General features: G+C 29.1%; 1 protein-coding gene across 2 annotated transcripts in view; it reads left to right on the top strand.

Moving 5' to 3' along the window:
- Sb (Stubble) overlaps window positions 1-13,129 on the top strand; it is a 66,140-nt gene that overhangs the window by 16,049 nt on the left and 36,962 nt on the right. The window contains exon 1 of one of the 2 annotated variants that reach the window (XM_064357946.1): window positions 11,111-11,347. The exons of the other annotated variant lie outside the window; for it this stretch is intronic. The gene's annotated coding sequence lies outside the window, so the exon portion shown is untranslated. Of the gene's footprint in view, window positions 1-11,110; window positions 11,348-13,129 lie in introns of those variants that run through there. 2 annotated transcript variants of the gene reach the window in all.

The following is a 13,129-nucleotide window of genomic DNA, read 5'->3' as shown; positions in this document are numbered from 1 at the left end:
ATGATAAAAACAAAGAATAACTAACAAGAAATAGGGAAAAGGAAGAAAATACAGGAATTTCTTATTCACTTTTATTTATTAAGTTTTTTTTGCTTTTTTCTTGTTTACGTTGAAACAAATTTATTTAAGAAATTATGTCATAATTACTACTAAAAATAATTCTCAAATTATAAAATATCGTCAAGAATCAGGATGCCAACCACTTCTAGGTTTTTTGGGATAAATTTTTACAATAAAATTACAAAGTTTCGTTGATTTCTCGACTAAATAAGTCAATTTCGAGTCACATCACACGTGAAGTTTGTCAATGATTCAAAATTTAAATTTGATGAAAAAGAAAACAATTTCTTTTGTGTTTACTGCTTTTTTGTCTTTATTCTTTTATTTAAATATTATGTTATATTATTTTTATAATGATTAATAATTTTATATATTTAATTAACATTGTATTATATTATTTCTGTATCTAAAAAATTGAACATAAGAGGAAGCAGTGTAGAGAAGAAAAGAACATATCAAAAAAACAAAGTACAAAGAAAATAATGAAAATAAATAAGAAATTAAGAAACAAAGAATAGGAAACAGAAAATTGAGAACAGTATACTAAAGACTAAAAGAAAAGAGAGCAGACAAAAAAAGACACATGATAAAATAACAAAAAAGATCACATGATAAAAAAACAAAAAACAAAGGAAATAATAGATTTAAAGAAGAGATAATAACACAAAGTATAGCGAACAGAAAATAGAGAACAATGTTAGTAACAGTGTATTTTTTCTTTTCTATTCTCTCTTTCTTCTATCATTGCTCTAAATCACAATTTTTGTCGAGATTTGGTAAGGATAAATTTTGTATTAGTTTGATATTTTTAAGATTAAGTTGAGTACCGAAAATTCCTGAAAATTAATGTCAACGTAACGGTTTAACAAAAAATTAGATTATTAAAATGTACAGTCGCTTTGGTTATAAATTTCCATCTCAACACTACTTTTGTGGCCAACTGTACTGTAAGATATATTAAAATGGGTCCAACGCAACATCGATTCCTCGATCCTAAGTAAACGTTATTTTCTGTTTTTTCTTCGCCCAAACCGCAAATAATCATGTGGTTGGATCCGAGTCTACTTATCGCATTTCTTTCTAATTCATCCAATTTCCTTTTTTAGAACAATGTTGCAATTTCGACCGTTATCCGAAAATATTCTGGTCGTTACACTTTGTTTCAAATAAACGAAAACGAAGTTTACTTTCGTCCAAATTGAATACAATGCACTCTCTTGTGCCTTTACCTAATTGTCGTCTAAATGTGAGGAATTCGTGTCACATTAGCACCTGCCTGTTACTCTACCGGAAATAATCGCAAAAAGTTGAGTAACGCAAATTATTAGCACGCGATTTTGACCGAATTATTTGGCATTCCTGGATTGTGTTCGACACACGACTCGTCCATACATAATTAATCATTGTGTGAAAGTAAACCTAATGTCAAGGTCAATCCAGTGAGAATATCAATTACTTTCATCGAATGTCAACAAGTGCGAGCTTTCCAATCGATTGTTCCCACAACCGTAATTAAGCTTAATTAAATTCGACAATTAACTGATGCAACAGCTCGGCCGACCTAATAACAAGGTGATAACATTGATATTACATTTATTTCGTTCGCTGTTTGGACAGGCTGTGTTACGGTGTTTGGTGTGCAGCTCCAATTCACTCTGCTAATTACAACTTGCACCATAATTACTAATTAGGCGAGGGTTTGTGGCTAGAAATTCTACAGGGTGTTAGGGAATGCTTTAGCAATATTTCGTTTGTGATCAGACGAAATAAAAACTCTTATATCATTTTTCCAAAAAATGCGTACTTTCTTCAGAAATTTTTAATCCACCTGTTGAGAGCCACTGTGTGGTTTATCGTTGTTTATTAGCAGTTAATTTTTCATTAAACAAAATGGAGATGGTGGCGTGTGGGCGTTTTGAGAATTTTTCAAAATAGTGGCTAGCATGTTCATTTGTATTATTGCATTTGGTGTTGGCAAACAAAAATTTTGTTTTTTTTTCGTAAAATTTAATAACAAAACAAATTGAAATAGAAGAATAACGTTGTGGACCAAGAAAGTAATTTACCTCTGCTATTTTGTCGATAATATTAAAATTTACGCAAATTTTTATAATTCTAGTTCAGCGGTTCTCAAAATTTGGGACTTTAATTTCAGAACAATTTTTTGGGAAAACTATGCATTTTTGATTTACATAGATTTTACTTAATCGATTTTGCTTTTTTTTTGTTTACGATGAAACAAATTTATTTAAGAAATGATGTCATGTTTTCTTCTAAAAATAATTCTAAAAATATAAAATATCGTCTAGAATCAGGATGCCAACAACTTCTAGGTTTTTTGTGGTAAATTTTTGCAATAAAATTACAAAGTTTCGTTGATTTCTCGACTAAATAAGTCAATTTCGAGTCACATCACAAGTGAAATTCGTCAATAATTCAAAATTTAAAGATCGTTTGATGAAATCGAAAACAATTTCTTGTGTATTTATTGCTTTTTTGTCTTTATTTTTTTCTAAAAAAATATTATATTATATTATTTTTATAATGATTAATAATTTATATTCTTAATTAATATTATATCATATTATTTCTGTATCTAAAAAAATGAACATAAAAGAAAAGAACATATAAAAAAACAAAAAATAATGAAAATAAATAAGAAAATTTAATAACAAAATAAATTGAAATAGAAGAAAAACGTTGTGGACCAAGAAGGTAATTTACCTCTGCTATTTTGTCGATAATATTAAAATTTACGCAAATTTTTATATTTCTAGTTCAGCGGTTCTCAAAATTTGGGACTTTAATTTCAAAACTATTTTTTGGGAAAACTATGCATTTTTGATTTACATAAATTTTACTTAATCGATTTGTCTTGCCATTCTCTATCTATTAAATTTTTTTTGCTTTTTTTTGTTTACGTTGAAACAAATTTATTTAAGAAATTGTCATGTTTTCTTCTAAAAATAATTCTAAAAACATAAAATATCATCAAGAATCAGGATGCCAACCACTTCCAGGTTTTTTGGGGTAAATTTTTGCAATAAAATTACAAAGTTTCGTTGATTTCTCGGCTAAATAAGTCAATTTCGAGTCACATCACAAGTGAAGTTCGTCAATGATTCAAAATTTAAAGATCGTTTGATGAAATCGATAACAATTTCTTGTGTGTTTATTGCTTTTTTGTTTTTATTTTTTTCTAAAAAAATATTATATTATATTATTTTTATAATGATTAATAATTTATATTCTTAATTAATATTATATCATATTATTTCTGTATCTAAAAAAATGAACATAAAAGAAAAGAACATATAAAAAAACAAAAAATAATGAAAATAAATAAGAAAATTTAATAACAAAATAAATTGAAATAGAAGAAAAACGTTGTGGACCAAGAAGGTAATTTACCTCTGCTATTTTGTCGATAATATTAAAATTTACGCAAATTTTTATATTTCTAGTTCAGCGGTTCTCAAAATTTGGGACTTTAATTTCAAAACTATTTTTTGGGAAAACTATGCATTTTTGATTTACATAAATTTTACTTAATCGATTTGTCTTGCCATTCTCTATCTATTAAATTTTTTTTGCTTTTTTTTGTTTACGTTGAAACAAATTTATTTAAGAAATTGTCATGTTTTCTTCTAAAAATAATTCTAAAAACATAAAATATCATCAAGAATCAGGATGCCAACCACTTCCAGGTTTTTTGGGGTAAATTTTTGCAATAAAATTACAAAGTTTCGTTGATTTCTCGGCTAAATAAGTCAATTTCGAGTCACATCACAAGTGAAGTTCGTCAATGATTCAAAATTTAAAGATCGTTTGATGAAATCGTTAATAATTTTTTGTGTGTTTATTGCTTTTTTGTCTTTATTTTTTTCTAAAAAATATTATATTATATTATTTTTATAATGATTAATAATTTATATTTTTAATTAATATTATATCATATTATTTCTGTATCTAAAAAATTGAACATAAAAGAAAAGAACATATAAAAAAACAAAAAATAATGAAAATAAATAAGAAAATTTAATAACAAAATAAATTGAAATAGAAGAATAACGTTGTGGACCAAGAAGGTAATTTACCTCTGCTATTTTGTCGATAATATTTAAATTTACGCAAATTTTTATATTTCTAGTTCAGCGGTTCTCAAAATTTGGGACTTTAATTTCAGAACGATTTTTTGGGAAAACTATGCATTTTTGATTTACATAAATACTTAATCGGTTTCTTTTGCCATTCTCTATCTACCTTTAAACTTTACAAAATTTGAAAAATTTTCAAAAACGCATGACAGATCTGGAATTCCATTAATTTACAGTTCCGCCGGCGATGCTCCTGATCTTCTCGCTTCTCTAAATCTTGCCTTTCCTATGTCAGCCATATAAGAGCGCAACAAATAAGCAGTAAATTTTGGTATAATTCAATCGGCGTTCGCGATAAAATAAGTCACGATTATCCACTTGTCGTAACCAGACATACTCACACTCTATTTACCACGCCTGATGTCTGAAACCCACATTTGCTATTTATCTCGTGACAGGACTAGCAAACAAATAATATCCAATAGATTTAATTAAAACGGAATTATCGAATTTTTCGGATTAACGGAACATTTATTATCTATCAGCTGCGTAATTAAAAGCGACGAATTTTTGACTAATTGGGTGATCAAAAATTATTTATTGGACAATTTCCGGTAAAGCTTATCTCGAGGAATTAGTTCGGAAAAAATTTATGGATTTTTTGAGTGCGAGCTTTGATGCTAATTTTATTTAAATTAGTTATTGAAAGAGAGAGGTTTTTTAATTAATTCTGTGAAAAAATGAAAAGACAACTACGTTACTGTGAATGGTTGAAACTACCTAAACCAACATTAAAAAGTTGTATTTTTTGGAAAATTTTTCAAAGCTACCGCAATCCAAGCCATGGTGTCAAATATTTCAGTAAAACTTCAGTGTTTCAGACCATTTTTTGTTGCTTGTTTAGCAATTATCTGTGTTTTTTCGTGCATTTTTGGTTTTGTTTGATGAAAGAAATTAGAGAATTGTTTTATATACAATCTGCAACACTTGAAAATTTGTTTAGACAAAATTGATAAAAAACTTTTTTTTAAATATTGGCTTAACTTGGTTTCAATTTATATACTGTGAACTAGTTTTACATTGTTTGATATAATTAAGTTGTTTAAACTTAGAATTTTGCGGGATAATTGAAATCGAGAATAAGTACGTAAGAAAGTTCCTACGTTCAAAGTTGTAGATGATAGGACAAGTAATTTTGACGAAATTTTTGATTCGGTTCAGAGTTTCAAAAACTACATAACTACATAACTACAAAAGAATATAGAAAAATGCAGAAGACAGAGAATAGAAAACAACGAACCAAAATATGAATTTAAATTTACTCTATACTTTCTATTTTTTTCGTTTTTTATCTTTTTTGTTTTTTTCGATAGGTTATTTTTTCTGCTTCTTCTATTTTTTTTTTACTTTTTATTTTTATTTTATATTCTCGAAATAGAGGAGCATAGGTTAAAGACAGTTTTTCAATGTTTTGTTTTCGTTTATGTCTGTTTTTTTTCAACTCTTTATTTGTATTGCCTATGCTTTATCGTAGATGGACAAATAGAGCATAGAGACAAAAAGCAAAAAAATTTTTTTTATTATATACAAGATGACCTAGGGGTGCGTAATCGGTCTACAATTTTTTTATTTTTTTTATAATTCCGTTATAAAAAAGAGCAAATTTTGAAAAATCACTGCAAAGTCGCCTATGAATATTTTCCGAAAAATTTACAACAGAAAAACTTAGAATACCCTGTAGTTTTAGAAATAGTCGACTTCTACTTAATACGTGAAAAAAATAGAAATAAATAAAAAAATAAAAAATTGTTCAGAAATATTCTTTTTTGGGTCAATTTTTGAAGAATTTTGTTGTTCAAAATTTTAGTTTTTTTGCTCGAAGCAAAAGTAAAGTAATAATTTGTAAACAATAAAACAAAAAAAAAGACAGGAATGTAGAAAAACATGACTAAATAAAAATAGAGACCTAAAACATCTATTTAATTAAAGTATCCTTTTACATGGATTATCAGACCAAATATCAGACTAAAAAAAGCTTTCGTAATTCTTGTACTTTTAAATAAGGAAATAAATTAGAATTAAATTAAACTAAAAAAAGTATACCTACTCTGATCACATTTAAGGAACATCTTTTCTAAGACGCACTGTATAGAACTTGCAAAAAAAAAATAATTTCGAAGACTAGTAATAAAATTTAAATTATTAATTACTGTCAAAAAAAATTGCATTTCTTGTCAATAAATGAGGTTTTAATGGAAATAATGAAACAGTCTAAACAGAAAACACTGTTGTGAGTTCTCTAAACATAGTCGTTAACCCAGTTGTTAAAGATTTTACCACATGTGAAGCGAAAAAGAAACAAAAATTAAAAACAAGACTTCTGATTACGTTTTTTTGGATTTTTTTTAAATACTTCAATCTACGGCCTCCACAAAATATTTATTGTCTGTAGTACACCTACTATCTAAAACGTAAATGATTTCTAAAAGTTAAGTGTTTAGTTAAAATTGTCTTCTCGTTTTTAAAAGCTTTTATTTAACTTGCTTTGTTGTCTGTCTGTCTGTTTCATATTTTTGGAGCCAAATTTGAAAGGGATCTCATTGTACCAATGAATTGAAATTTTGCATAATTACTTAATCTGCATAACAATGCAATCCTATGTGGTTAAATACCCCCAAAAAATGTTTTTTTAGAAAAGGCTTTTATTTAAAAGATGCACTAAAAAGTAAAAAATAATGTTTTTTTATCAGAGAAGAAGATATTCTCCTCTGATGAAAAAACATTATTTTTTACTTTTTAGTGCATCTTTTAAATAAAATCTTTTATCTAAAAAAACATTTTTTAAATTTTTTTCCACTTAACTTGTTCCCTGGAAGCACCAGATGCTCGCACTCTTCTCCGTAATGACATTGAAGAATTCACTCGTAGTAGTGTGAGTCTCGTTCATCCCATAATTGTTGGTAATTATGAAACAGACGAACCCATCGTAAAAAAGTGCTACGCGGAATCTTGGCAATTTCTGAATAACTGGACATTTGGAAGTCAAGAAAAAATTTCTTAATTTGGAATTTCGTCTCAGTGTGTCCTAATGAAGCCAACAATTCAGTCTGATGTGAATTCGATCGCCACCAAATCCAGTTGTGGAATTTAATTTGCTGCTATCTCACGCTTAAATTTTCGACTTTATTGCTAATCGAAAAGCGACCACATGTAAACCAAACCTAACCCACAAACGATTTGGGCCAATTACGCCATTACCCATATCTCATAAACCATTAAAATGTCCGCATTTATTCATGCGTTAATTCTCTTAGAATTTATTTCAATCGTCCACTTGTATGTCAAATCCAGGAAAAAACTCTCGGTATAACCAACAATTCAGGCATACCTCCGGGGCACGTGACCCATCCAAAGTGATTTTTCCCCGATTTAACCCAAGGACTCGCGATTTATAGCGAGCACTTGCTAAATGGGCCGTAAATTTATATTACATGGTATGAAGAAACCCATGAAATCGATTTAATTGCCCCATACGAGCATTATAAACGGCCATTTAATGCTCAGATGAGCGCGTGTAACGTTGCCCTGTTTAGGGAGCATTTTCAAAAAGATGACCTACTTTCTGGGGGCATCGGGGCATCAAATCTTAATTCACTGTTATTCAGCAAAGCCTAAGGCGCTATTTTGAGAATTGTATTCAAAATCGGTGTGATTTTCGAGAGCAAAGGGCGCCAAATGGCCTCAGAGGGCACGACAGTGAAATAAATCTTTTGTAAATCATCAGCGAAAGTGTGTAAATGTAAAAATGGTGTTATGGGTTAAGATAACTCTTACAAGTGTTGTAAATGCAAATATGGGCTAATTTACTACATTGTTAATATTATTTGTCTTAAAATCTGCAAATACAGCTGTTGTTTTTAGAAACTAATATGCCATTTATCGCTCATTTAGGTTAAATAGATGTTTTAGGTGATATTTTTTTTATTTATATAGGGTGGTCCGGCCCAGCTCTTGTCTTCTGTAGCTCAGTTATTATTAAACTTGGAGTTTTAATATTTTGTAATTCTTATTTATACTCTAGAATACATTTTCGGAATTTTTTTTTGATTATATAGTGTCTCAAAAATGGTATGACGTCATAATAGTCAATTTTTTGAATGGCATGCTATTATTTTTTTGATCATTATGATACCTTTTTAGCTTCTTACATGTCTCTAAAGTTTTTTTCAAATCGTTGTAGGGATTACTATTAAAAAAAATTAAAACAAAACAATTGGTTTTACAGTGTTGACGATGTTATTACTATAACACTTTCGGAGTTATTTACAAAAAACTTGATTTTGTCTGCTATTTTATTAACAACTTTAATGAATAAATGTCAAAGATGGCTCCAGCTCTGTTTATTTTTATATCATTCGATGTGGAATTAAAAAAGCAACATTTTTTGTTATTACAACTATATTGCAAATCCTAACAGTTTCGGAGTTATTTCCAAAAACGTTAACCATGTTCAACTTTTAATCATTAGTCATTTATTTTGTTATTGTCAGAAATTTTTTTTTGCAATAATTCTAAATGTGTTAGGATTTGCAACAGGGTTGTGATACCAAAACATTGTTTTTTAATTCTGCATCGATTGACATAAAATTAAAAAAGGATTGCCATTTAAAATAAGCAAAATAAAAAGCTCTAAAGTTTTAAAAGTTTGGAAATTAATTGTAAACACCCTGTAGTAATTTAAATCAATCAAGCTTATTTGATGTTTGATAGACCTAGTTCAACACGTACCTAGTAATAATGGCGTATAAAATACTGTTTCTATTTTCTAGTAATTTTTAAAACTGAAGGTGTAAAATAGATGTTTTTTGGTTTTTAATTTTTTATCAGTAATCCCTGAACCAATTTCAACAAGTCTTTAGAGACATGTATAAAGCTAAAAAGATATCATACTGAGCACAAAAAATAGTAGCATGTCTTAAAAAAATTATTATATAACGACATACTTTTTTGGGACATTCTGTATAGTCAATTTTTTTTTGAAACGTGTCCTAGAGTATAAATACCATCTACAGAATATCAAAACTCTAACTTTAATAGTAACTGAGCTACAGAAGACGGGAGCTGGGCTGGGCCACCCTGTATATTTTTTTCTACAATCTACAAAAACAAAAGTGTTTACAAACATTTACAAAAAATATTCGATTTTAGATTCTAGGTTTAAGACCTAATATCAGATTCAAATTTCCAAAAATTCAAGTTCAATTCTAGAGCTAAAAAATCTACACAAATTCTATCACTTGAGGCTTTAAAATTCTAAATTTAAATTTTTTATTGCTAAATGTTTTTATAATTTCCTAACAATAAACGGTTCCAGAATTTTTTGTTTTTAATTCTACGTTTCTAGAGTTCCAGGTTTCAAGGAAGGAAATTTTCGGAAATTTAGTCTCAGATTCAGATTTCATTTTGATGCTTTTGGGGCTTTAACGACATTTTTTTTGTTTTAACTTAAATCAAATGAGTTTTTTTTTGTGATCTGACGTGACCTGGCTTAATTTAACACTAGAGATTTAGAAGGAATAACGAGAAATATTTATTTATTTATATATAACTGAATGTATAATCTTATTTACGTATTTTTAATATTATACAGGGTGAAATTTTTTACTGGAATAAAATTCATAACTTAAACATAGGCAATTTTTATAAAAATTGGTTGCTTTTTGTTTTTTCTTGTCCATCATTTGGTAAATATGGTTTTTGTTTATCTGCTGTCAAAACTGCACAGCCACCTTCAACTTTTTTTTCAAATGTAACGGTATGTCGTGTGACACCTCATATGAAAGAGTAATTGTTTTCTAAAAATGTTCAACACTCAAGTGATAAAAAAATTAAAGCAGTATGGAATTATTGACTAAAATAAAATTTTAAGCGATTTTTGTAAAAAATCTGGAAACAGGTCGATTTTTGATTTTTTTTGCACATCATTTGGTGCATGCTGTTTTTCTTTATCTGTTTTCAAAAAAGCCCAGCCACCTCTACCTTTTTTTTCCAAATGTAACGGTATGTCAATTGTCACCTCATGTGAAAGATCACTTTGCAAGGAATACAACGCACTCTTTGTTTTCTGAATATTTTCAAAGCCTACGCGATAAAAAAATGAAAACCAATTTTTGAGTTGAAATTAGACAAATCACACTAGAAATGTTGCAAAATGTTAGAAATTAATGCTACTATCGTTACCCAAGAGAGGAACGGTGCCCATTTTGAACAATTTTTGCCTTAAATAATGTTCAACTTATAAAATTGGTTTTTATTTTTTTATCACGTAGGCTTTGAAAAAATTCAAAAAACAAGTAGAGAGTTGTAATGCTTACGAAAAGGGCATTTATACGAGGTGTCACTTGACACACCATTACATTTGAAAAAAAAGTTAGAGGCGGCTGTGCATTTCTTACGACAGATAAACAAAAACCATATGCACCAAATAGTAGGCAAGGAAAAATAAAAATTGACCGGGAATTTTCACCAAAATCGCCTTAATCAAAGTTATGAATTTTATTCCAGTTAAAAATTCCACGCTTCATTATTAAGGATATTTTACTGACTGAACTGAACGCTCAGTTTCTGCTTGGTTTTGTGTTTCTTTCATCTCGATTTTTGTATTCTTTTCAATTGACTTCCTCTTCGCCAGCCGCCAATTCTTCTCGTCCATTGATACGATTTCACGCTTCTTGAAAAACCGTTTGAAAGCGCAAAACCGCCGCATCTTCATTGACAAAAAGCTTGCAATTCTTGAAAAATCCGAATAGATTTTCGACTACAGTTAATCAAACTATGTGTACTGTTAGTCCATCCGACCACCAATGAATTTCCAATTCCTCCCGTTTTTTGCTCCCGAAGGAATCCGATTCAAGCATCCGCGAACAAATCCAACTGGATCATAGGAAATCTCAGTCGAGGTCGTTCCGTTAAATCCTTGTGCAGTCGTTGGAGAACTGTTGAGTGGTGTCAGTGTCTTCTCAGATGGTCACCAACTCACATGACAGCTTAAGTGCTATGCTCAAGACGTTGCCTTTTTAATTCGTTTCAAACGCGGAGTGGAGTTAATTAAAATGTGCGACCTGGTGGAGTGCAAATAAGGGAGGAATGCGAGACCCCAAAGGGAGGGAAAAGGGTTTATGAAGGCATCGGTGAGTCCGAAGATTATTTCAACCGCTGTGTGCTTATCAAGCGCAATTTTTTTTGTAGGAAGTACTTAAACATTTAGCTATTATTACGGTATTAGCTTGTAATTAACCGGAGAAGTTTGCACACAGTACTACCTCAAGTCAACTCGCAACGTTGCTCAGGAAATAAACACATCACTAATTTGTCCTGCAAAAGGATATCTTGTTGTGACTGAAATTTTTTATAAAATTAAGCAGATGTTTCATGGATAAGCTCGCCATTATCAAGTGGATGATAAATCGTGATGTACAGCTATGTATTGCCGCATCAACCGTTATGATTATTCGGTAGCGAAATTTGCTTTCGATGCGAAAATGAGTCTCGCAAAATGAAACCAAAGTGAAGTTTTAGAATTTCTAAATTACAGCTATAATATCGCACGTTGTATGTGAAAAATCTTAACTCTTCATTATGCAACATTGCAAGTCATACCTAGTATTTACTCGCAATCTAATAGAACGTTGTCAGATTTAATAATTAACTATGGCAGCAATCAATACGACTTAAAACCCACCTGTATTTAATTTAACGGTTATCAGAATTCAGTCCCGAAAAAATACGTCATCACCGTTTTAGTGCTCCGCAACGATTAAATTATTTTCGCATGAAACGAGTAATTAACACTTTGCCAATTGACAAGACCATTCGCTGTCACCCTATTAAAAACGACTTTGGCGTCTGCGGGTATGATTAAATGCAATTACGCGTAATTACGTCCATCTCGTTACTCGGTAAATGCAAATGAAAATTTGTTACGAAAAGTTTGGTGGATAATTGTTTTCGCAATTTCAGAACTTCTAAAAATTTGTAAACCTATCTAGAAATACCTACATTGGATTTATTAGTAATTTTAAGGAATTGAGGCATTTGATGGTACTGCTAAAAATACCTATGTTTTAATAATCTCAAAAACTGATAGTCGTACAGAAATTTACGTTTTTTGTTAAATACTTAGTTTTTTCTATGTACGTCTGTTTTTTTAGAAATCGTTTTTTTACCCTTTATTATAATTAAAATTAATTAATTAAAAATATTAATATCAATAAAATTAAACATATGAACGTAGAAATAACCGAAATTTTTTGTCTTCAAGTGTTATTCTAATAACCAACGATGATTTCCTTAACAAAGTTTTGAGCAAAAATTTTTTAATAAAATTGTTGCCTGCATTAAAACTACGTTTATTTGCGCTGGACTGTGTGCAAATATTGGTTTATTACTTTTAGTGGACTTGTATAAATATTTTTTTAATTTGGGATACTTGAATATGTTTGCATATTTAAATTATACATTTATTAAATAATTGAGAGGATTTGTATACAGTAAGTATACTGTTTGAGTACTTTTGTTTAAACAAATTAAACTGTTGTGAATACTAGTTAAATAATATTTATTTTAGTAAAAAACACCATCCAGGTGAAGAAACAAATATGCTTTATAATTAAATAGGTCTCTATTGAGTAATGTTTTTAGATAGATATTTATTATTATGAATAACCTGAGTTTTGTTCTGGCTCTTGGTTGCGTTTTTCTGTGAATTCTTTTAAATGGTTAAAAAAAAATTTTAAAAAGAGAAGATGGAAGATTTGATGCTGTTACTAAAAATGCGTCACCTATAGAATGTAAAAATTTTTGGAATATTTTTTCTAGTAATGTTTTTAATTGTTTCTCTGACAATGTTTATAATCGTTTAAATATCATCAACAAAGTAAACAAAGTTTAATATAAGAAAAGGCTGAAATTAT

This window comes from Tribolium castaneum, chromosome 7 (genome assembly GCF_031307605.1).
Source record: "Tribolium castaneum strain GA2 chromosome 7, icTriCast1.1, whole genome shotgun sequence".
NCBI lineage: Eukaryota > Metazoa > Arthropoda > Insecta > Coleoptera > Tenebrionidae > Tribolium > Tribolium castaneum.
The sequence above is the reverse complement of the archived record's forward strand: the minus strand, read 5'-3'. Positions and strand labels throughout refer to the sequence as shown.